Source organism: Schistocerca americana, unplaced genomic scaffold, assembly GCF_021461395.2.
Source record: "Schistocerca americana isolate TAMUIC-IGC-003095 unplaced genomic scaffold, iqSchAmer2.1 HiC_scaffold_36, whole genome shotgun sequence".
Taxonomy (NCBI): Eukaryota; Metazoa; Arthropoda; class Insecta; order Orthoptera; family Acrididae; genus Schistocerca; species Schistocerca americana.
In genome coordinates, this window is record NW_025726082.1 from 84,234 (window position 1) to 107,167 (window position 22,934).

Sequence of the window (22,934 nt, forward strand, 5' to 3'; positions counted from 1 at the left end):
TCCCCGTCCTTCCCTAATCCGATGAGACCGATGACCTCGTAGTTTGGTCTCTTCCCCCAAAACAACCAACCAACTACAGTCTACAGTTCCGTGGCGGCGTGAAAAAGTTAAGCTGCTAAGTCAGTGCAATCAAAAGACGCGGCCATTTATGTCTCCTATTTCGATACCCGGAAACTCCACCATTAAAACCTGTGGGATACTGTCCATTGACCAACATAAAATTTAATTTATCGGAAAATTGTTATTTTGTGATTATACCACTTTTCTTTTGTCATTTGTCGTCCGCCATTCTGTCTGTTTGTCTGTCTGCCCATGTGTTAACACCCCTTTTCCTCAGGAATGGTTACAGGTACAAAGTTGAAATTTATGTCAGATACTGAGGTCTGCGGTTACTAGGATGTGTAGAAAATTTAACGCTCTAAGTCAGTGCAATGAATAGATACGGCCGTCTGTAAGGATCTCTTTTTCTCAGGTGTGGCTTTAGGTAAGAAATAGTTAAGAAACTGAAATTTATGCAAAATACTAAGACACAAAATATTTAATGACATTATCTGCCAGTGAGTATGATTTAAATCAATGGGGAAAGCTGAAAATTTCAGCAAGACTGGAATTCGAACCTAGGCGTCAGGCTCACTTTTCTTTTACTGGCCTCCTTCCACCCGTTCAGCTCTTTCTTAACGCCTGCTAGAAGTGTCTACGTCGGTGTGGCTTTTTCGCCATTATTATTCATTTTTCTATAACATAAGCGCCTTGACAGAAATACTAAATTATCTCTTCTTGAAATAAAGAATAAAGTCGTAAAAAAAACGTAAACGCCTTCTTCTTGAGTAAATAGTTGCTGGTATAATGCTATAGCAAATAAAATTCTCTATTTCTTGGAAATAAAACAGGAAGTTTTTCTTAAAATAAATAAATTCTTGAAAAAGTTGAAAAATACTTTTGCAGTACTCTCGCTGAATGTAACAAAGAGCTAAAACCAAGAACTTCTTGCTACTCCATGAAATGAAGGAGCTTCTTCTCGATGTCCGTTCGTTCGGAGTTTACATGAAATACTTCGATTAGTCAGTACTCAGTCCAACATTTTGCTATCATAATGTCTAACATATTCCCATACTTCTAAGAGTAGTACAGGCCAGGTTGGATTTTAAAATGTTCATATTCAGTATAAGAGCAGTAGTCGGTGAAAGTCGCTGTTCGATTTCGAATGACGTGAGCAATAGTGCGTAACCGTTTTTCTTTGTTCAGGGGTAGCGTAACTTCTGTGGCCTCTCGGTGGAGCGATAGATGATTGCCAATGCCCTGGATAAAAGAAAAGTAATTTGTTTAGCAGGCCCACAGCTGAGTCGATGAATTATAGTGCCCACAAATCCACAGGTAGTACACATAGGAGATGCCGCCAGGTGGATTTTTTGCAGTTTGTCGTTAGTAGGTATCTTGTCATTGGCCGCTATGTACCAGGTGGATTTGACAGCACTAGGCAGGAAGTCACTGAAGATATTCATCCAAATAATGTTCCATTTGTAACGCGGACATTTCTGTTCAACAGGGTTTCGTCTAGTAGTTTTTGTCAGGAAGTCATATATTACCTTATTCGTCAGACCGACGGAACTTGAATGGGGAGGACAGTCTTTATACATGTAACTAAATTCTAAACAGTACGCTCTTACGTGTGGCAACATACGAGGAATCGTTGATACATCAATGGAGGGTTCGAGTCGACTTGGGCCCCATCTTTCTAATAAGATACTGGTTGTGTTGTCTTTAGGGATCTCAAGAGACTGCCTGAATCGATTGATTAAGAGGACCGTACTTCGCGTTCTTGTGTCGAGTAAGTTGAGACGTCCCTACGTATTTGGCAAAACCAGAGTCTCCAAGCCGACCTTGAAGATGTTACTCCTCGTGACAAAACCCAAACGCCGCGCGACGTAGCCGCGTGGTCTGGGGCGTATTGTCAAAGTCTGCGCGGCTCACCCCGTCGGAGGTTCGAGTCCTCCCCCGGGCATGGGTTTGTGTGTTGTCTATAGCGTAAGTTAGTTTAAGTTAGATTAAGTAGTGCGTAAGCTTAGGGACTGATGACCTCAGCAGTTTGGTCCTACAAGACCTTACCACAAATTTCCAATTTTTTACCACAAACCCGAATCAGCAGAAGGCCTTCTCAATGCTGGTAATTGCAGTGGGTGGCACGCGAAGGACCTGCACCAGGTAACTAAATTTGTTGGTAACTGTAAGTTTAATGTTTTGAACTTTTTGCAGTATATTAAGTTGCTTGTCCCCATTCGTTTAGCCGGCCACGGTGGCCGAGCGGTTCTAGGCGCTTCAGTCCGGAACCGCGCGACTGCTACGGTCGCAGGTTCGAATCCTGCCTCGGGCATGGATGTGTGTGATGTCCTTAGGTTATTTAGGTTTAAGTAGTTCTAAGTTCTAGGGGACTGATGACCTCAGATGTTAAGTCCCATAGTGCTCAGGGCCATTTGAACCATTTTGAACCCATTCGTTTTAAGGGGAGCCCTAAACTGAGGTAACACGTCTGCCCTGTTTCTGGTGTTCATGCTCGCTGAGTCTGTGTCCATAATAACTGCTGGCGTTCCGCCAATCCATGTCCTCAACATTGCGGATGTGCATTTCGATGTCCATAAGAACGGTTTTTGTATCGTTTGATTTGGCCTCAGATGCTATCGCGAATTCCTGAGTGGCATGGCCAACTGTTTTAAGGACTTTTTGAGTTGTTACTCCAAGGCACAGGTCATGTGTGTAGAATACATTGATACCTGATATTACCAATCACCAGCCCTGAAGTTTCTTCTGGTAATATGGTCAGGAGGGGTTCTACAGCGATGGCGTACAAAGCCGTCGATAAGGGGCGTCCCTGATCGATACATCGCTCGATTGTTACCGGTTGGCTTAAGTGTGCGTTTATCATAATGCGAGATGTTGCATTCGTGGTGACATTTCGAATTATGTTCATAAACTGGAGATTAAAACTCACTGCTTGCATGGCAGTTGGTAATTAATCATGACTGATGCGGTCAAAAACTTTGTCGAAGGCGAGGAAGAGCAGTGTAGCAGATTCCTTGGACTTTGCATAGGCGCTGGTAATGTCCAGGAGGGTACAGGCGGCGTTTATTATGCTCCTTCCAGGAACAGCATCATGTTGACGGTCACCCAGAACGTACATAAGACCCTTTGCAAGCGAGTCTTCAAAGCTCTTGTCATAATTTTAAAATCACCATTCAATAAAGTCGCATTTTGTTTAGTTGTCTGTTATTACCCTTCCTCGGCACGTGTACGATAATTCCTTCTTTAAATTCTGGGGATATATCCCCTCCCATATGGAGTTCGTTTTCAATGCCCCGAGAAGTTCCCAGTAATACTTGTAGAAGTCCGATGTCAGTCCATCCGATCCTCGAGTTTTCTTGTCTGTCGCCCTGTTAACAGCATAGTAGATGCCTTCTTTATCAAAAGGAGATTCAAGTGTATCTGCATCCTCCACGGTGAGACGGATGGATATCCTACACGTCAGGGCATCACACGTTTGTGCATCTACTGGCTGTTTCCGGTTGAGGTCACCGAAACGGGCATGCGCATGGTACTGCTGGTGAATTTGTGCCCTGCTGCATCCGTGATGTCGACAATGATGGTAGCGTTGCGGCTTCGGAACGCTCTGAGAAGGTGGTATAAGGAGGCGGTTTCCTGAGACGCAGCGTTCTTGGATTGCGTGCGGACTAAGTGGCCTTCAAGTCTTGTCCTCTGAATTTACGTTATTCTTGCTTTACACCTCTTAATGTTGCGGGAAATTTCGGAACTGGGGCGGCTAGCGTCTTGGTATAGTTCTCGTAATCATTGGTAATACGTTTCAGTTCTGTGATTCCACCAAAATTTCTTTTATATGGCATAAAACATAGTCGTGGATCTTTGTTTAGGCTCAGCTACCTTGACCCACCATTCAAGTGTCGTATTGTAACAGGGGCGGGATAGGAGAGCTTGCTGTCAGGAGCGGTCTCTCTCCACATCCAGCTCCTCATGCCGTAAAAATCTAACACCGAGCATCCAGTAACCCTTTACCCGGTGGAATGGGGAGCAGTGGTGGTTCACGTAGGCATGGCAGGTGCTGTGGTCGGAAATATTGTGAACTGTGCGAAACGTAAATTTTATCAATACGTCTCGTCGAGTCGTAGGTCACATAAGTATAGTTTTTCCCACGCATCACGGAGCTGGAGGTCGAGAACAAGACACCTGAGTCCCTAGCAAATGTTGGTGTGAAGAATTTCATCCTTGGCATGGATCATACAGTTATAATCCCCTCCGAGAAAAACACTGGCGGTGTGCAGGCCGATTAACTCAGGTACATCCGTCTGAAAATCCCACTCCCGCCGATGGCCACTACTAGAGGACGCATAAATATTTACAATTAATAGTCCGTTAGTTTTGCGGGATATTCCTCTAATACTGATGTCGGTGACATGTATACTCTCGCGGTACGTAACTGCGGTGTCAGCTGAGTCCTCTGTATTGATGTTAGTAGTTGCAACATAAAAAAATGGTTCAAATGGCTCTGAGCACTATGGGACTTAACATCTGGGGTCATCAGGCCCGTAGAACTTAGAACTACTTAAACCTAACTAACCTTAGGACATCACACACATCCATGCCCGAGGCAGGATTCGAACCTGCGACCGTAGCGGTCGCGTGGTTCCGGACTGAAGCGCCTAGAATCGCTTGGCCACACCGGCCGGCAGTTGCAACATAAACGGGAATGAATATTTCAGTTAGAGCTTCTTGAAGGAGTACAGTGTCGACATACGTTCAATATAAAAGTTCCTGCAGGACACAGACCTTTACGGCATTCTGGATGCGATTGTTGTTAACTGTTGTTACCTTAAAAGTTTGGGACCTGTTCATCTGATCACCGATGATGAGGTTCTCAGTATCCACCCGTCTCATCATCAGCTCACCAGGCCTCATCGCCTGGGGCTGGAGGTGGAGATGGTGGCTTAATTTCGGTTTCCACAGCCTTTGGGCAGTCTTCGCGGGAGCCCGGCGCGTGGCTGGTTCCCCGTCATTTAAGTTTCTCGACAACCCTGCTGACTTTCTTCTTTAGCTGTACCTGTAGCTCCTGTTCCTATTTTATCGCGACACGACCCTTCTTGGTAGTGGACGAAGATTGTGTGTCACGGTCCTCGGATTTTTCTTTTGTGGCTTTCTTTGGCATATTCAGACCTGCAGCAGCATCCATTGGTGCGTACGTAAATTCGGAAGAAATTTCTGTAGGTTGCTGAATTCGTTCAGTCATGGAAGCTTCATCAACGGCAGTTGTGAAAACTGCTGTAGTCTCAGAAGGAGACGTTTTCTCGGCGTTCACTGACTATGAAACTGGTACTGCATTGTCAGAAGGAGATGAACTTTTTAATAAGGCCGCGAATGTCGGTGGGACAGTGGCTGGCGCACCACTGATGACAGCATCAAAATACGTCGTTTGCACACGGCACTTGCGTGGACAATCTGCGCGGAAATGAACGCCATTCTCTACATTAAAGACCCTGTTATTGCTAACGTTCGGCCGGCCGAAGTGGCAGTGCGGTTAAAGGCGCTCCAGTCTGGAACCGCAAGACCGCTATGGTCGCAGGTTCGAATCCTGCCTCGGGCATGATGTTTGTGATGTCCTTAGGTTAGTTAGGTTTAACTAGTTCTAAGTTCTAGGGGACTAATGACCTCAGCAGTTGAGTCCCATAGTGCTCAGAGCCATTTGAACCATTGCTAACGTTCACGTGTAATAGTGTACAGAGTACTACACTCCTGGAAATGGAAAAAAGAACACATTGACACCGGTGTGTCAGACCCACCATACTTGCTCCGGACACTGCGAGAGGGCTGTACAAGCAATGATCACACGCACGGCACAGCGGACACACCAGGAACCGCGGTGTTGGCCGTCGAATGGCGCTAGCTGCGCAGCATTTGTGCACCGCCGCCGTCAGTGTCAGCCAGTTTGCCGTGGCATACGGAGCTCCATCGCAGTCTTTAACACTGGTAGCATGCCGCGACAGCGTGGACGTGAACCATATGTGCAGTTGACGGACTTTGAGCGAGGGCGTATAGTGGGCATGCGGGAGGCCGGGTGGACGTACCGCCGAATTGCTCAACACGTGGGGCGTGAGGTCTCCACAGTACATCGATGTTGTCGCCAGTGGTCGGCGGAAGGTGCATGTGCCCGTCGACCTGGGACCGGACCGCAGCGACGCACGGATGCACGCCAAGACCGTAGGATCCTACGCAGTGCCGTAGGGGACCGCACCGCCACTTCCCAGCAAATTAGGGACACTGTTGCTCCTGGGGTATCGGCGAGGACCATTCGCAACCGTCTCCATGAAGCTGGGCTACGGTCCCGCACACCGTTAGGCCGTCTTCCGCTCACGCCCCAACATCGTGCAGCCCGCCTCCAGTGGTGTCGCGACAGGCGTGAATGGAGGGACAAATGGAGACGTGTCGTCTTCAGCGATGAGAGTCGCTTCTGCCTTGGTGCCAATGATGGTCGTATGCGTGTTTGGCGCCGTGCAGGTGAGCGCCACAATCAGGACTGCATACGACCGAGGCACACAGGGCCAACACCGGGCATCATGGTGTGGGGAGCGATCTCCTACACTGGCCGTACACCACTGGTGATCGTCAAGGGGACACTGAATAGTGCACGGTACATCCAAACCGTCATCGAACCCATCGTTCTACCATTCCTAGACCGGCAAGGGAACTTGCTGTTCCAACAGGACAATGCACGTCCGCATGTATCCCGTGCCACCCAACGTGCTCTAGAAGGTGTAAGTCAACTACCCTGGCCAGCAAGATCTCCGGATCTGTCCCCCATTGAGCATGTTTGGGACTGGATGAAGCGTCGTCTCACGCGGTCTGCACGTCCAGAACGAACGCTGGTCCAACTGAGGCGCCAGGTGGAAATGGCATGGCAAGCCGTTCCACAGGACTACATCCAGCATCTCTACGATCGTCTCCATGGGAGAATAGCAGCCTGCATTGCTGCGAAAGGTGGATATACACTGTACTAGTGCCGACATTGTGCATGCTCTGTTGCCTGTGTCTATGTGCCTGTGGTTCTGTCAGTGTGATCATGTGATGTATCTGACCCCAGGAATGTGTCAATAAAGTTTCCCCTTCCTGGGACAATGAATTCACGGTGTTCTTATTTCAATTTCCAGGAGTGTATATACCTATAGAGCATCGTTAAGCCGCTGGTCTGCAATTTCAAAGGACAGGTTGCAGATCTTCCCGTTACGAAAGCCGAAACCAACAAAGGTAATTGTAACGGTACTCGTCACACCTTTACTTCACGTGTAATCAGCTGATCCGTTTGTCAGATTCATGACGCGAAGACACACTTCTTCATTTCGTAGTTTCACGTAAGATGCATTAACCAGGGAGTCATACTGCATACCAATAACCTCTTCGTCAAGGACACTGTAGCAGGATCTAATAAAAATGTAAATTATATGAAAGATTGATAAAGGGATGTTATTTGATTATATAAATGAGAGTATATGTCTATATTTCAATGTATGGAGTTGGAAGTTGTGATAGCTGTGGATACAGTCCTACAATACCATCATTTAGTTCCCAATCGTAGCGTAATTAAACGGGCTTCCTACAGAGTATCTTTTTATACAGAGCTGTTCTCTAAAGTTTTGCTGATCAGTTACGACAGTACCTTGTATCTCTTATTTGTTCTAAGAGGGGATGACATATAAATTGTGCGTCGGATCCTGTGTGGAAGTTCGGTAGCCGTGCACTTATACGGACTTCATTTTCTCGTTGCAGAATCCTTTTTCTGGAAGGTCCTTTTGGGGCACAACTTGAAACAATTTTCGATACGCATTTTTCTATTCTGTAACTTACTTATTATTTCACTTCATGGAAATACAAACTTTTAACATTAACTTCAGACCAGAACGTGCAATTGCAAATATACATAATACCAGGCGACATTACCTCCTATCTCCATACTACCGTGCTAACTGACAGCTCACGACTAACAGCCCGTGACGTCTGCCTGGCCTCAACAATCCCAACAAGAAGAGCTAGACTCAGAGATATATCTGCCTTATTCAAAGATTACTCGTAAATCGTTCTTAATCCATGACAGAATGGTTTTCCTGGGCGTCCTCACGCTCATGTTGTATATCTACATACTATTTCAGATTATTTAATTTAATTACATTTCATTGATAAAATAAAAGTAATTAAAGGAAGAATTACGTAGATAATTTGTCCTTAACCTATCTCAGTTATCCAGCGGCGGTTAGTGGATGTACATTTCAACTTGGAATTCGAACCACGCGTTACTTCTGCGAACTCCTCAACAAGTGAAGGCTAGGTTAAAACGAAAACTGAAAAATTCATGGTCCGACCGATATTCGAACCTGCGACTCCTCGGTTTCCAGGCATTCACTTCATCGCTAAGTCAACGTCATGTATACAGGTTGGTCCATTGTAGTGACCCGGACAAATATCTCACGAAATAAGCATCAAACGAAAAAACTACAAAGAACGAAACTCGTTTAGCTTGGGGGAATCCAGATGGCGCTATGGTTGGCCCGCGAGATGGCGCTGCCATAGGTCATGCGGATATCAACTGCGTTTTTTTGAATAGGAACCCCCATTTTTAATACATATTCGTGTAGTATGTAAAGGAATATGAATGTTTTAGTTGGACCACTTTTTTCGCTTTGTGATAAATGGCGCTGTAATAGTCACAATCGTATAAGTACGTGGTATCACGTAACATTCCGCCAGGGCGGACGGTATTTGCTTCATGATACATTACCCGTGTTAAAATGGATCGTTTACCAATTGCGGAAAAGGTTCAAATGGTTCAAATGGCTCTGAGCACTATGGGACTCAACTGCTGAGGTCATTAGTCCCCTAGAACTTAGAACTAGTTAAACCTAACTAACCTAAGGACATCACAAACATCCATGCCCGAGGCAGGATTCGAACCTGCGACCGTAGCGGTCTTGCGGTTCCAGACTGCAGCGCCTTTAACCGCACGGCCACTTCAGCCGGCCTGCGGAAAAGGTCTATATCGTGTTGATGTATGGCTATTGTGATCAAAATGCCCAACGGGCGTGTGCTACGTATGCTGCTCGGTATCCTGGATGACATCATCCAAGTGTCCTGACCGTTCACCGGATAGTTACGTTATTTAAGGAAACAGGAAGTGCTCAGCCACATGTGAAACGTCAACCACGACCTGCAACAAGTGATGATACCCAAGTAGGTGTTTTAGCTGCTGTCGCGGCTAATCTGCACATCAGTAGCAGACAAATTGCTCGAGAATCGGGAATCTCAAAAACGTCATTGTTGAGAATGCTACATCAACATCGATTGCACCCGTACCATATTTCTATGCGCCAGGAATTGCATGGAGACGACTTTGAACGTCATATACAGTCCTTCCACTGGGCACAAGAGAAATTACTGTACGATGACTGATTTTTTGCACGCGTTCTATTTAGCGACGAAGCGTCATTCACCAACAGCGGTAACGTAAACCGGCATAATATTCACTATTGGGCAACGGAAAATCCACGATGGCTGCGACAAATGGAACATCAGCGACCTTAGCGGGTTAATGTGTGGTGCGGCATTGTGGGAGGAAGGATGATTGGCCCCCATTTTATCGATGGAAATCTAAATGGTGCAATGTATGCTGATTTCCTATGTAATGTTCTACCGATATTACTACAAGATGTTTCACTGCATGACAGAATGGCGAAGTACTTCCAACATGATGGAGGTCCGGCACATAGCTCGCGTGCCGTTGAAGCGGTAATGAATAGCATATTTCATGACAGGTGGATGGGTCGTCGAAGCGCCATACCATGGCCCGCACATTCACCGGATCTGACGTCCCCGGATTTCTTTCTATGGGGAAAGTTGAAGGATATTTGCTGTCGTGATCCACCGACAACGCCTGACAACATGCGTCAGCCCATTGTCAATACATGTGCGAACATTGCGGAAGGCTACTCGCTGTTGAGAGGAATGTCGTTACACGTATTGCCAAATGCATTGAGGTTGACGGACATAATTTTGAGCATTTATTGCATTAATGTGGTATTTACAGGTAATCACGCTGTAACAGCATGCGTTCTCAGAAATAAGTTCAAAAAGATACATGTATCACATTGGAACAACCGAAATAATATGTTCAAACGTTCCTACGTTCTGTATTTTAATTTAAAAAACCTACCTGTTACCAACTGTTCGTCTAAAATTGTGAGCCGTATGTTTGTGACTATTACAGCGCCATCTATCACAAAGTGAAAAAAGTGGTCCAACTAAATCATTCATATTTCTTTACGTACTACACGAATATGTAATAAAAATGGGGGTTCCTATTTAAAAAAAACGCAGTTGATATCCGTTTGACCTATGGCATCGCCATCTAGCGGGCCAACCATAGCGCCATCTGGCTTCCCCCTTCAAGCTTGACAAGTTTCGTTCTTTGTAGTCTTTTAGTTTGACGCTTATTTCGTGAGATATTTGGCCCGGTCACGATCAATGGACTACCCTGTATGTACCGTACATGTCATATGTAGGTTCTGATGATGAGTTAGTTTGCAAGTGTCATAACATGTAAGTGGCCATATCTTCTGATTGCATTGATTTAGAGGCTTGAGTTATTTACACCGCCAAGGGACCATAGACTCTAGTATTCCATGTATGTGGTATCTGATCTCTGTGCATGTTCGAAATAACAGACACGGTTTGATCCTGCAGCCGCTATGAAACAAGACACAGCGGAATTAATGACGTTAGCTGCCGGTGGGCATTGATTTAAATCAATGGGGAAAGTTGAAAATTTGTGCCAGGTGAAGATTCGAACCCAGGTTTCCTCCTTGCTACGCAGATGCTCTCACCACAGCGCCAGCTGGACACAGTGGTCAAGATAACTGTAGTGACTACGTTACCAAAACTTAAAAATAAAAGGCGCTGATATGGCGTCCAAAAGGAAGACTTGCACCAGGCTGATGAGCTACACGAAATTATTACTATTATTATTATTATTATTATTGTTATTACAATCATCTATATACATAACGAATGGGTGTCTGGATACTTCTGATCAGATAGTGTAGTTCCCACATTAAGTAAGAGTGAGAAGATGAGAGTTGCCTGGGGCACAGAAGGACGTGCTGATCCTTGGCTGCACCGTATGATCTGTTTATGAGCGAAACGGAGGCACTATATTTCTTATGCTGGAAATGTATATAGAGTCTTCATTATGTGACCAATAAGATCTGTTAAAAATTTGACAGTAAATGAGTCAATCAAAATAAAAAATCGTAAATAAAAAACATAAACATAACAAAGATAGGCTAGAGCACATAAACATTGTTAACTAAAGACAGTCAGACCTTTTGTGAAATTATTTGTCTATAAGTAAGAAATAAAATAGATTAGACAAATATTTGACACGCCTTTGAATGATGCTCAGACTCATACAGAGCAGCTGAGATGCTCTTTCATTAGTGACGTGAAATTTCACAAGATAAATATCTTCTAGTAATCTTCAAAATTCAAATTTTTACGTTGACCAGCACCTCATTTGATGTAAGTGGTTTCGAACATCAGTCAAAGGCGCATCAAATGGTTCTTTAACAAATTTTATTTTTTATTTTTAGAAACATTTCACTTATTTCAATTTTCTTTATTTTTAAGTTTTGTTCAGAATGTATGAGATATACACTCCTGGAAATGGAAAAAAGAACACATTGACACCGGTGTGTCAGACCCACCATACTTGCTCCGGACACTGCGAGAAGGCTGTACAAGCAATGATCACACGCACGGCACAGCGGACACACCAGGAACCGCGGTGTTGGCCGTCGAATGGCGCTAGCTGCGCAGCATTTGTGCACCGCCGCCGTCAGTGTCAGCCAGTTTGCCGTGGCATACGGAGCTCCATCGCAGTCTTTAACACTGGTAGCATGCCGCGACAGCGTGGACGTGAACCGTATGTGCAGTTGACGGACTTTGAGCGAGGGCGTATAGTGGGCATGCGGGAGGCCGGGTGGACGTATCGCCGAATTGCTCAACACGTGGGGCGTGAGGTCTCCACAGTACATCGATGTTGTCGCCAGTGGTCGGCGGAAGGTGCACGTGCCCGTCGACCTGGGACCGGACCGCAGCGACGCACGGATGCACGCCAAGACCGTAGGATCCTACGCAGTGCCGTAGGGGACCGCACCGCCACTTCCCAGCAAATTAGGGACACTGTTGCTCCTGGGGTATCGGCGAGGACCATTCGCAACCGTCTCCATGAAGCTGGGCTACGGTCCCGCACACCGTTAGGCCGTCTTCCGCTCACGCCCCAACATCGTGCAGCCCGCCTCCAGTGGTGTCGCGACAGGCGTGAATGGAGGGACGAATGGAGACGTGTCGTCTTCAGCGATAAGAGTCGCTTCTGCCTTGGTGCCAATGATGGTCGTATGCGTGTTTGGCGCCGTGCAGGTGAGCGCCACAATCAGGACTGCATACGACCGAGGCACACAGGGCCAACACCGGGCATCATGGTGTGGGGAGCGATCTCCTACACTGGCCGTACACCACTGGTGATCGTCAAGGGGACACTGAATAGTGCACGGTACATCCAAACCGTCATCGAACCCATCGTTCTACCATTCCTAGACCGGCAAGGGAACTTGCTGTTCCAACAGGACAATGCACGTCCGCATGTATCCCGTGCCACCCAACGTGCTCTAGAAGGTGTAAGTCAACTACCCTGGCCAGCAAGATCTCCGGATCTGTCCCCCATTGAGCATGTTTGGGACTGGATGAAGCGTCGTCTCACGCGGTCTGCACGTCCAGAACGAACGCTGGTCCAACTGAGGCGCCAGGTGGAAATGGCATGGCAAGCCGTTCCACAGGACTACATCCAGCATCTCTACGATCGTCTCCATGGGAGAATAGCAGCCTGCATTGCTGCGAAAGGTGGATATACACTGTACTAGTGCCGACATTGTGCATGCTCTGTTGCCTGTGTCTATGTGCCTGTGGTTCTGTCAGTGTGATCATGTGATGTATCTGACCCCAGGAATGTGTCAATAAAGTTTCCCCTTCCTGGGGCAATGAATTCACGGTGTTCTTATTTCAATTTCCAGGAGTGTAGTACATGTCAATATCGATCGGTATTCAGTAAGTGTTAACAATATGTACATGAAGAGAAGACAGACAGTTTCAATTTATGTTGTGATTTGATATGTTTTGACATTTCATTTACATAACTAGCAGCAGCTGTTCATGAAATATTTAAAATTTCGCTCAAGTCAATAAATAAGAGGTTCTTAATCACCCTGATTGCTTTCCAACAAATACAACTGGTCCATTTGATACCCCCATTTGTCCATTTCCCACTAGTTTTTTTCTAAATTCAAACAAAAATTCACTGTGTAATTTCTGTGGGGTCTTGTTTTCGCTCCACTCGAACATTTGACTAGTATGACGGAGCATGGGGTACTTACCCATTTGAGGATTATCCCACGTCTTGTGATCAAAGACATGGCCAGACCCAGAGTTACGCCTGGCTTTGGATACCTGTCAACAAATATACGCAGTATGATGATGAAAAGTTAGGTCCAAATTATGCACATACACATACATGAAGTGTGTTACAAAACTGTATAGCACTAATTGCAGGACGCGTTCCTCACACGCAGACAAGGAAACTATATTGTAAGGAAATGGGTCAGCAAACGTTTTGTTTCTATGTTACAACTCACTTTCTCCATCTCATTAATCATGGGAAACAAACAAGAACAGAACCTTAGAATCATGGGGAACATGCACTCTTGGTGACGTCTGGTTACGTTGTGCACCGCCAGTGTCTCGTTTTAAATATCCCTCTTGCCATTGTTTATTTACGGGTAACAACTGTCCCAGCGATCAATATGACCGTTTCCAGCACACAGATTACTACGTAGAGCTAATCGCAGACTTGGCTGGTGCAATGGCAGTGTACACAGACACAGAGGAGGTAGATGCCCATTTGATTTACGGATTAACTGATGGCAATGACGCTCGCGCTCAGTGTTTATACCTGTAGAGATTTCCAGGACGACGGTTCCCCGACAGGAAAACGTTTGAAGTTACTGATCTTCGTCTTAGGGAAAATGGAGCATTTATGCCTTATTCTCGAGACCAGTGGAGGCCTAGAGGGACGAGGACAACGATGTGGGAGGCGGCAATTCTTCATACAGTCGACGATGAATCCAGCGTCAGTACAAGACTTGTAGCTGCAACACTGAATATGACTGTCTGGCGAGTGTTACACAAGGACCAGCTGTATCCATACCATTTGCAGCGTGTGCAGGCATTATTAACAGTTGATTTTCCTGCACGGGTACCCATCTGCGAATGGTTTATTCAACAAAGTGTCAACCCTAATTTTAGTGCAACGGTACTTATCACAGATGAGGCGTCGTTTCAACGAGATCAGATCGTAAATTTTCACAACCGGCATGTATGAGCAGACATCAATCCTCACGCAACTGTTGAAGCAAGTTATCAACAAAGATTTTCTGTCATTGATTGGGCCAGCATTATTGGTCACAGTTTGCTAGGGCCTCTCTTTCTTTCATCAAATGGTTCAAATGGCTCTGAGCACTATGGGACTCAACTGCTGAGGTCATTAGTCCCCTAGAACTTAGAACTAGTTAAACCTAACTAACCTAAGGACATCACAAACATCCATGCCCGAGGCAGGATTCGAACCTGCGACCGTAGCGGTCTTGCGGTTCCAGACTGCAGCGCCTTTAACCGCACGGCCACTTCGGCCGGCCGAATTTTCTCCTCGTGGTCAATACGCAAGATGTAGGTAGGGGGAAGTAATAAGTTGTCCGACTCCTCCTGAAAAGTGCTGTCCAGAAATTTCAATAGTAAATCTCTCCGTGATGCACAACACCTCTCTTGTAACGTCTGCCAGTGGAGTTTGTTTAGCATCTCCGTAAAACTCTCTCGCCAGCTAAGCGATCCCGTGATGAAACGCGCCGCTCCCCATTGGATCTTTCCTATCTCCTCTATCAGTCCTATCTGAGAGGGATCCCAGAGAAGTTTACAGTACTCAAGAATCGGGCGAATAAGCGCCTTATAAGCCACTTCTTTCGGGGATGAGTTACATTTCCTTAAGATTCTTCCGACGAATTTGAGTCTGGTGACTGCTTTTCCCACTATCTGTTTTTTATGGCCATTCCACTTAAGGTCGCTGTAAATAGTTACGCCCAGACATTTTTTGACAGACGCTGTCTCCAGCTCAATAGTGTAGCTGTACAGTAGTGGATTTATTTTCCTATGTATGCGCAGTATGTTATATTTCTTTACGTTCAGGGTCAACTGCCAGAGCCTGCACCGTTCACCAATTCTCTGCAGGTCGTTCTGCTAATTCTTTCTATCTTCTGGCGTTGCTACTTTGGTATAGACAACTGCATCATCTGCGAGTAGCTTTAAAGAGCATCCGACGCTTTCTACTAGGTCATTTATACACGAGAGTAAGTCAATTATTATCCGCAGAGTAGTTATAAAACTTTATTGTAATCAAATAGGAATCCCCTAGAAAAACATCATTTTTCGACATAGTCTACTTGCATTTCAACACACTTGATCCATCGTTGTACAAGCTTCCTGATGCCCTCATAAAAGAAGGTTCTCGGTTGAGCTGCGAGCCAAGAATGCACCGCTTCTTCTACTGCTTCGTCGGAGGCAAATCGACGGCCCCTTAATGCCTGTTTGAGTGGACCGAACAAGTGACAGTCAGAAGGGGCAAGATTGGGACTATATGGACGATGATCCAGCGGTACTTCAAATTTGAGTTTCTGGAGCGTTTCAGCAGTGTGGGCAGCATTGTCGTGCAACAACACAACACCTTTTGATAGCAATCCTCAGCGTTTGCTTCGAATTGCAGGCTTTAGCCTGGCAGCAAGCATCTCTCTGTAAAGTACGCTGTTTATTGTTGTGCCCATTTCCCCATAATGTTCCAGTACTGGACCTTGTGCGTCCCAAAAAACCGTAAGCATCAGTTTTCCTGCGGACGGCTGGGTCTTGAACTTTTTCTTGCAAGGTGAATTTGGATGTTTCCATTCCATACCCTGCCGTTTACTCTCCGGCTCGTAATGATGGATCCATGCTTCGTCACCAGTAATGATCCTGTCTAAGAAGTTGTCCCCTTCGTTACCATAACGATCCAAATGTTTTTTGCAGGTGTTCAAGCGCGTATGTTTATTCAACTGTGTGAGTTGTTTTGGGACCCATCTTGCACAAACTTTATGAAACCCAAGTCTGTTGTGGATGATTTCGTAGGCAGAACCGTGACTAATTTGCAACGATGTGCCACTTCGTCAATAGTTAATCGTCTGTCTAAGAGGATCATTTCACGTGAACGCTCAGTGGTTTCTTCATTTGTGGCGGTAAGCGGTCGTCCGGCTCCTTATTCGTGCGTAATACTTGTGCTACCATTTTTGAATTTTTCAGTCCATTCGTAGATACTCCGTTGTGGCAAAACACTGTTCCCGTACTGTTCAGAAAGTCTTCGATGAATTTCGGCCCCTGATACGCCTTCTGACCACTAAAAACGGATCACTGAACGTTGCTCTTCTTTGGTGCAAATAGACAGCGGAGCAGCCACAGTAGCAATAACGAAACTAACCTAACAGCTTGAAAATTGCAACGACATAACAACAAATAAACAAAGCATGCGTCATCAACGTAAAACGATAGTACTACCAAAATAAACAAAAATATAACTAAATTGCGGATAATATTTGACTTACCCTCGTGTATTGTAAACAGTAACGGTCCTATCACACCTCCCTGTGGTACTCCGGATATTACCTTTACATCTGTCGACTTAGTTCCGTTAAGAGCGACGTGTTGAGTTCTATCTGCAAGAAAGTCTTGCAGGTCTGCTGCGACACTCCGTAAGCTCGTATTTTCTTCATTAAGCGGCAATGCGGGACGGTGTCAAATGCCTTAATGAAATTAAGGGACACGGCATCAACCTGAGCGCCGTTGTCCACTGCGCTGTTGATCTCATGGAGGAACAGAACGAACTGAGTTTCGCAGGATCTCTGATGATTTTTATAGAAGAGATGTTCATTTTTCTTGAGCATAAAACATGTTCCATATTTCTACAACAGATTGATGTCAACGATATAGGTTTATAATTGTGTGGATTTGTCTTGCGGCCTTTCTTAAAAACGTGAATGATATGCACTTTTTTTGCAGTCGTTAGGTACCTTTCGTTGCTCAAGCGATCTACGATAAATTACTGCTAGAAGGGGAGCAAGTTCTTTCGCATAATCTTTATACAATCTTATAGGTATCTCATCTGGTCCTGAAGCCTTTCCGCTACTAAGTGAATTTAGCGGCTTTTCAATTCCGCGGTCGGTTATCTCAATACCTGCCATTTCGATGTTCGTACGACGATTGATAGGAATGGCAGTGTTACGATCTTCCGCGATGGAACAACTTCGGAAGACCGAATTCAGTATTTCGGCCTTCTCTCTGTTATCTTCCGTTTCAGTGCCGGTGTGATCGCTAATAGATGATTTTTACCCATTTTCTCATTCCCTATACGACCAAAATCTCTTACAGTTTTTGCTCAGATCGGCAGACAACGTCTTACTTTCAAAATCATTGAACGCTTCTCTCATTGCTCTCCGACGTTCATTTTCGCTTCGTTTAGCTTTTGTTTGTCAGCTAGGTTTTTACTTCTCTTGAATCTGAGATGAAGTGCTCTTTGTTTACGTTTTCTAACACTGTTATTAAACCATGGTGGATCTTTCCCATCCCTTAAAACCTTACTCGGAACATACTTGTCTATGGCATGTTGAACGATACCTTTGAATTTCTTCCGTTTCTTCTCTACATCTTCGTCCTCATCACCGAATATTTGATGCTGACTGCTGAGATATTCCGAAATTTGTATCCTGTCGCCCTTGCTGAACAAATATATCTTCCTACCTTTCTTAAGATTCCTTGTAGGACCCGTCGTCACAGATGCTGTCACAGCCTTATGATCGCGTTGATGATTTTGATACGGTCTGCCATGGAGAGCCTGTTCTGAGGCGTTGTGCTGCACTACGAGGCAGACAGACAAATGTGAATTCACAAGAATTCAGCTCTGGTGTACCAAGTTTGCTTGGATGCCGTGATTGCACGGTCCCTGATAAGGCAGAGTAGCAACGACGAAAGAGTTCGCATTATGTACACGACCACCTCCCTACGTAATCACAAAAGGAACGTTCATAGTGATTGTTGGTGGGTAATTTGGAAATATGGTCAACTTTTTGTGATGAATGTAGATACAGTTATTTGATCATAACTACAGTTTGTAAATGAGTTGCAAGAAATACAAAATTAGAAAGTTGGAGGGTGGGATGAGAGCAACACATTTGTTCATCATGGTAGTTTATGTTTGTACAATTTTATACTGGTATTTTGAATTGCAGTGCTGTGACTGTTAGGGTGGCAGTTTCTGTTCAATTTCTGTGAAGAGCACTTGGAAATTATTTAGAAAACATTTACTGGCTAGCTCCAGCTGCTCACTTAGAATGTATTGGATGAGCTGAGGGTGAAAATATATATTTATAGTACCTCTAAGAGGTCCATTTTCTTGCCTTGCCTTTGTTAGTGGTATGCAATATCTGTAAGTTGCGTAAACGTTAAAGGCAGCGCATCCATATTCATTCATTTGGGTGGTTATTGCAGATTTATTTAAATTTTATAGTCTAAAGGCATCCATGTGTTCGCCATATCTTATACTGAAGCTTCTTCCGGTGTGTTCAAGATAAAAGCAAGGGCACTTGTCACAAATAATCTTGTAAATTCCTGATTTTTCTATGCCGGGGCTGGTGGTTTTGGTCTGTGGATAATGTTATGTTGCACAGTGTTATTGCAACTTAGTTGAACGCCTGTCCTTAGGAAAGGATTGGCAATTTTGGTAGAAAACTGTGCTCACCCCAATACATTATAAATGAATAGCTACAGCTAGCCAATAAACATTTTCTAAATAGTTTCCTTGGGCTGTTCACAGGAGTCATACATAAGCTGCACCCCTAACAGTCATATACTGCATTGTAAGATACCAGTATACAGTTTTATAAATATAAACTACATCCAACTTTTTAATTTTTTATTTCCTGCAACAAACTCATAAACCGAAACGATAATCAAATATCTGTATATATAAATGTGTTTACATATATGTCTACGTTACAATATGCAATCAGTTAGCTTTAAAATATATCGTCAATCATTTCCACTGAAAGTAAAAAAAAAAAAACCACTAAAACCAAATTGTTCTATTGTATTTTAATAATAACTCTTACAATGCAAATATGTTTCTGCTATTAACATGTTACATTTCCCACATCCCACTCATGTTTGCTCTGTTTATTCCCATTGTCAGTATTTAATGAATGAGAGCTTTGTATCTTTGATTAATGATAATTTTTCATTATAAACAAAAACATCAAGTATATATCACATGTATGATACTCAACAGTCATTTTAAGAATATTATGAAGTGTGCCAGAGTAATTTATTTACAATATATGTGCTGTGTGGAATTCAACAATATAAACTTCGAGCTAGAAAAGACCCAGAACTCTTCAACATGAATGTTTTATCTACCACTTGGAAAAAGTCATACTTATTGCCACCCAACACCTTCACTTCATAACGTGTGGGCTATATACTGCACACAACTGATGATGAATGTCTACTGCTGAAACGTTTTGCGCCGAAAGAAATCTTATTGCTGCTCGCACTTCGAATTTCACGACATTTTGTTTTACAGTACTCACGTTTTGAGGTAACAACAAGCGAATACACGAAGAACAAGGTTCTTCCTTTCACAGCTGGACACTTACTGAATTAAAGTACATGCTGATGTGACAAATACTATTGCCGCTCCGCACACAAATACTATTGCCATACTTCAGTGGTGGCTACTTTCCGAACTGCCCTGGTAACTGCTTTTTGTTAAGATATGATGTTTTCATTGTATAATTTGCTAATTCGCGGTGTACTTTCTGCTGTAAGTTAGATTACAGTAGTATCCATGTGCGTGTTTTGCAAACAATTTTTAAAATATTTGGATGAAATTTATGCTTGATGCAAAGATCTAAGTACAGTCGTCTACTAACTTATTGTTTATTTCAGTAGGTACGATAAACAAGAGAAGTGCATTTCAATAAGTTTTGGAGCAATTTAAATGCAGAAATATTTACTTTGAAGGTCCATTGAGCTTGCAGATGTGTAGAATCTTACGTATTTCGAAAAGTAATACAATTTTATTTTGCTCGAATTTTCGTAGAAAACTATGCTTATACTTGCATATTATGATAAGCAGTGTGTGTTTAAACAAGCAGTCGTTCTCCAGTTTAAGTGATGTATCATAACAATACACCTTCTTGCTTGCTTCGTTAAATCATGTTTGACTATGTTATGTGTCAGTGTGTGTCTTACATCACACATTTTTATTATATATTGGTGTTATTTAGTAGCTGATTGTACGAAATACAATCTGTAAATAGTTTTGAAGGTCATAGTTCCGAACTGGTACACGTTTTAGAGAAGTTTGGCACCATAGTTCTAACAACAACAGTTTGTATCGTCTTAACCTTGACTAGGCCCAATTTTTTTAAATTTGTAATAATTGCCCATCAGTATCATCGATTATATTTTTCTAGTGTACATTATCTTCAACCCCCTCCCCCCACCTAAACTGGTAGTAATAAAGTTAGGTGATGAAAGTACACAGCATCAGAATGAACACACTTTACATTTTTAGTTACTGTAACACTTAAATATTTAATTTCAGGATGTTCTACCACGCAGAAGTAACGAAAATTGAAAATTATATTTGCTCTTCAGTTCCAATTTCGCATTTAAATTTCAGTTTCCGAGTGTTACGTTCCGAATCCACTCAAAAATGTGAATAAAATAATATATTTTTATTCATGTGGCGTTTTGTTCCCGTTTTGTACACTACAGTGAAGGGAATGTTTGCGTAGTACAGGATGGTTAAACTTCCGCCACTTGACAGGACCCTCATGAGAAACGAGTGATCGTACAGCAATGAGACTTTGTGGAAATATTGGAAAGGACATGCGGAAGGGAAATAATGAATAAACGATTGAAAGCGATACGTTTTAGTTTCCACATGAGAGGGTGTCATTTGTTAATGGCTTGCCATTTTTACGTTTCCGTTTACAAACGTTGCCCAATGTGACGACGATCTGCATCCACAACAGCCTGGAACCGCGGTTGAGATACCATTTCACAATTATTCGTAGCATTTGTCCATCGGTGGACCATGCAGTCGTGACACAGCTCGTGCACTGTTTGAACATCCCACATTGTGCCCTTCATTCTCAGCCATGGCAACAGTAACTTCTTCAACAACTTGTGATGCTATTGGCCGTCAGCCTCTCCCTGAAGCAACTGCCAGTTCGCCAGTTAATTCAAACTTCTGAATCATTTTCTTCAACTCCATTGCGGAAGGAGGACATCTCCGTATTCCTTTAATGCGTCGTTACTCGCGTGGGGCAACAACACTACTGCTGTTTTCTTGATAAAACAGCTTTTTAAGTGAAGTCCTGCTCACCTTGCCCAGACCCTTGCTGACTGTCTGCAACTGTAATACACAAATGCTTGTGTTTCAACCCTACGTTGTTTTACCAGTGCCGGTGCCTAGAGGCAATTCATGGGACTAACACTACTAACACGCAAATCCTGCAATGCCCAGACTTAGCATCATTACTATAAAGTTTGGTACCGCTATGGTAAATGGCTCAAGCAGCGAAAGTTTAATAATAGCAACCTGTACATCAAGAAAGATGTGGAAGAACATTGCTGGTACCAGTGAGCTCTGTCCAGCTTCATCTACGGAAGCGCATTGGGAAAAGATCCTTATACTTCGTATCTTGCCAAGTACAAAATAACGGCCACGAAGTGACACTAGAATCCAAAAGAAAATACTTTCCAATTCTGCGCTCGTAAGAGCCTGTTACGCTGCATCTTCCAGGCTTTTCTATAAGAACAAGGTGATATGTTTCAAGACTTCAGAAAGAAAACACATTGATCTTTCTAGTGTATCTCTTGAGTTCCGAACACTAACAGATCAGAAAATTGATCCTGCATTATCTCACGTATGATTTAGTCACACATTCCTTTAATGTGCAGAAAACGTCATGAGTTGCAGTAGAAACTAATAAATTAGGTACTATATCAACCACACCTTTAAATAGGTGTAATTCGTAAAATCATATGTTGTAAACAATGCAGACTCCTCTTGAACAAACTAACATCTTTTCCTCATACATGTTACTACTAATAACTACACTGGAGTCCAAAATTAAAGCAAAAAACGAAATTTTTGCAAGGTTGCGTTTATTTTGCCATAAAACAGTGTAAACAGGTGCTAGTAATGCAGGAACAATGTAAAGAACACAAAACGTAAACAACTACAACATGCACAACGGCAAACAAAAATGGTCTTCGTTTTTTCCAACTTAACGGATTTGCACACACATTCCGACAACAGATTAATGTGTTCACTATGGGATGTGACCACCTCTGGCAGCAACACAGGCCTGAAAACGACGGGACATGCAGTGAATGATGTCATCAATCTCATGTTGAGGCAATAACGCCCATTCATCCTGCAGAGCTGCTGGCAAGTCTTGGGGAGCGGTTGGTGGATGCTAATGTGATGCAGCCGTCCCTATGGGATTCAGCGAGCGAGCCATGCAACATCTTCCGTTTCCAATAAAACATCAACCATCCGTGCTCTATGAGGTCCAGCGTTATTGTCCATCGATACAAAGTCTGGGCCCATAGCACCTTGCTACAACAGCGCGTGAGTTCCC

At 43.8% G+C, this 22,934-nt stretch overlaps 1 long non-coding RNA gene across 1 annotated transcript in view; it reads right to left on the minus strand.

The window, feature by feature from the left end:
- Positions 1–22,934, minus strand: part of LOC124580840 — a 112,323-nt gene that overhangs the window by 45,711 nt on the left and 43,678 nt on the right. The window contains exon 3 of the long non-coding RNA XR_006973354.1: positions 13,530–13,602. This is a non-coding gene — a long non-coding RNA (uncharacterized LOC124580840). The remainder of the gene's footprint in view (positions 1–13,529; positions 13,603–22,934) is intronic.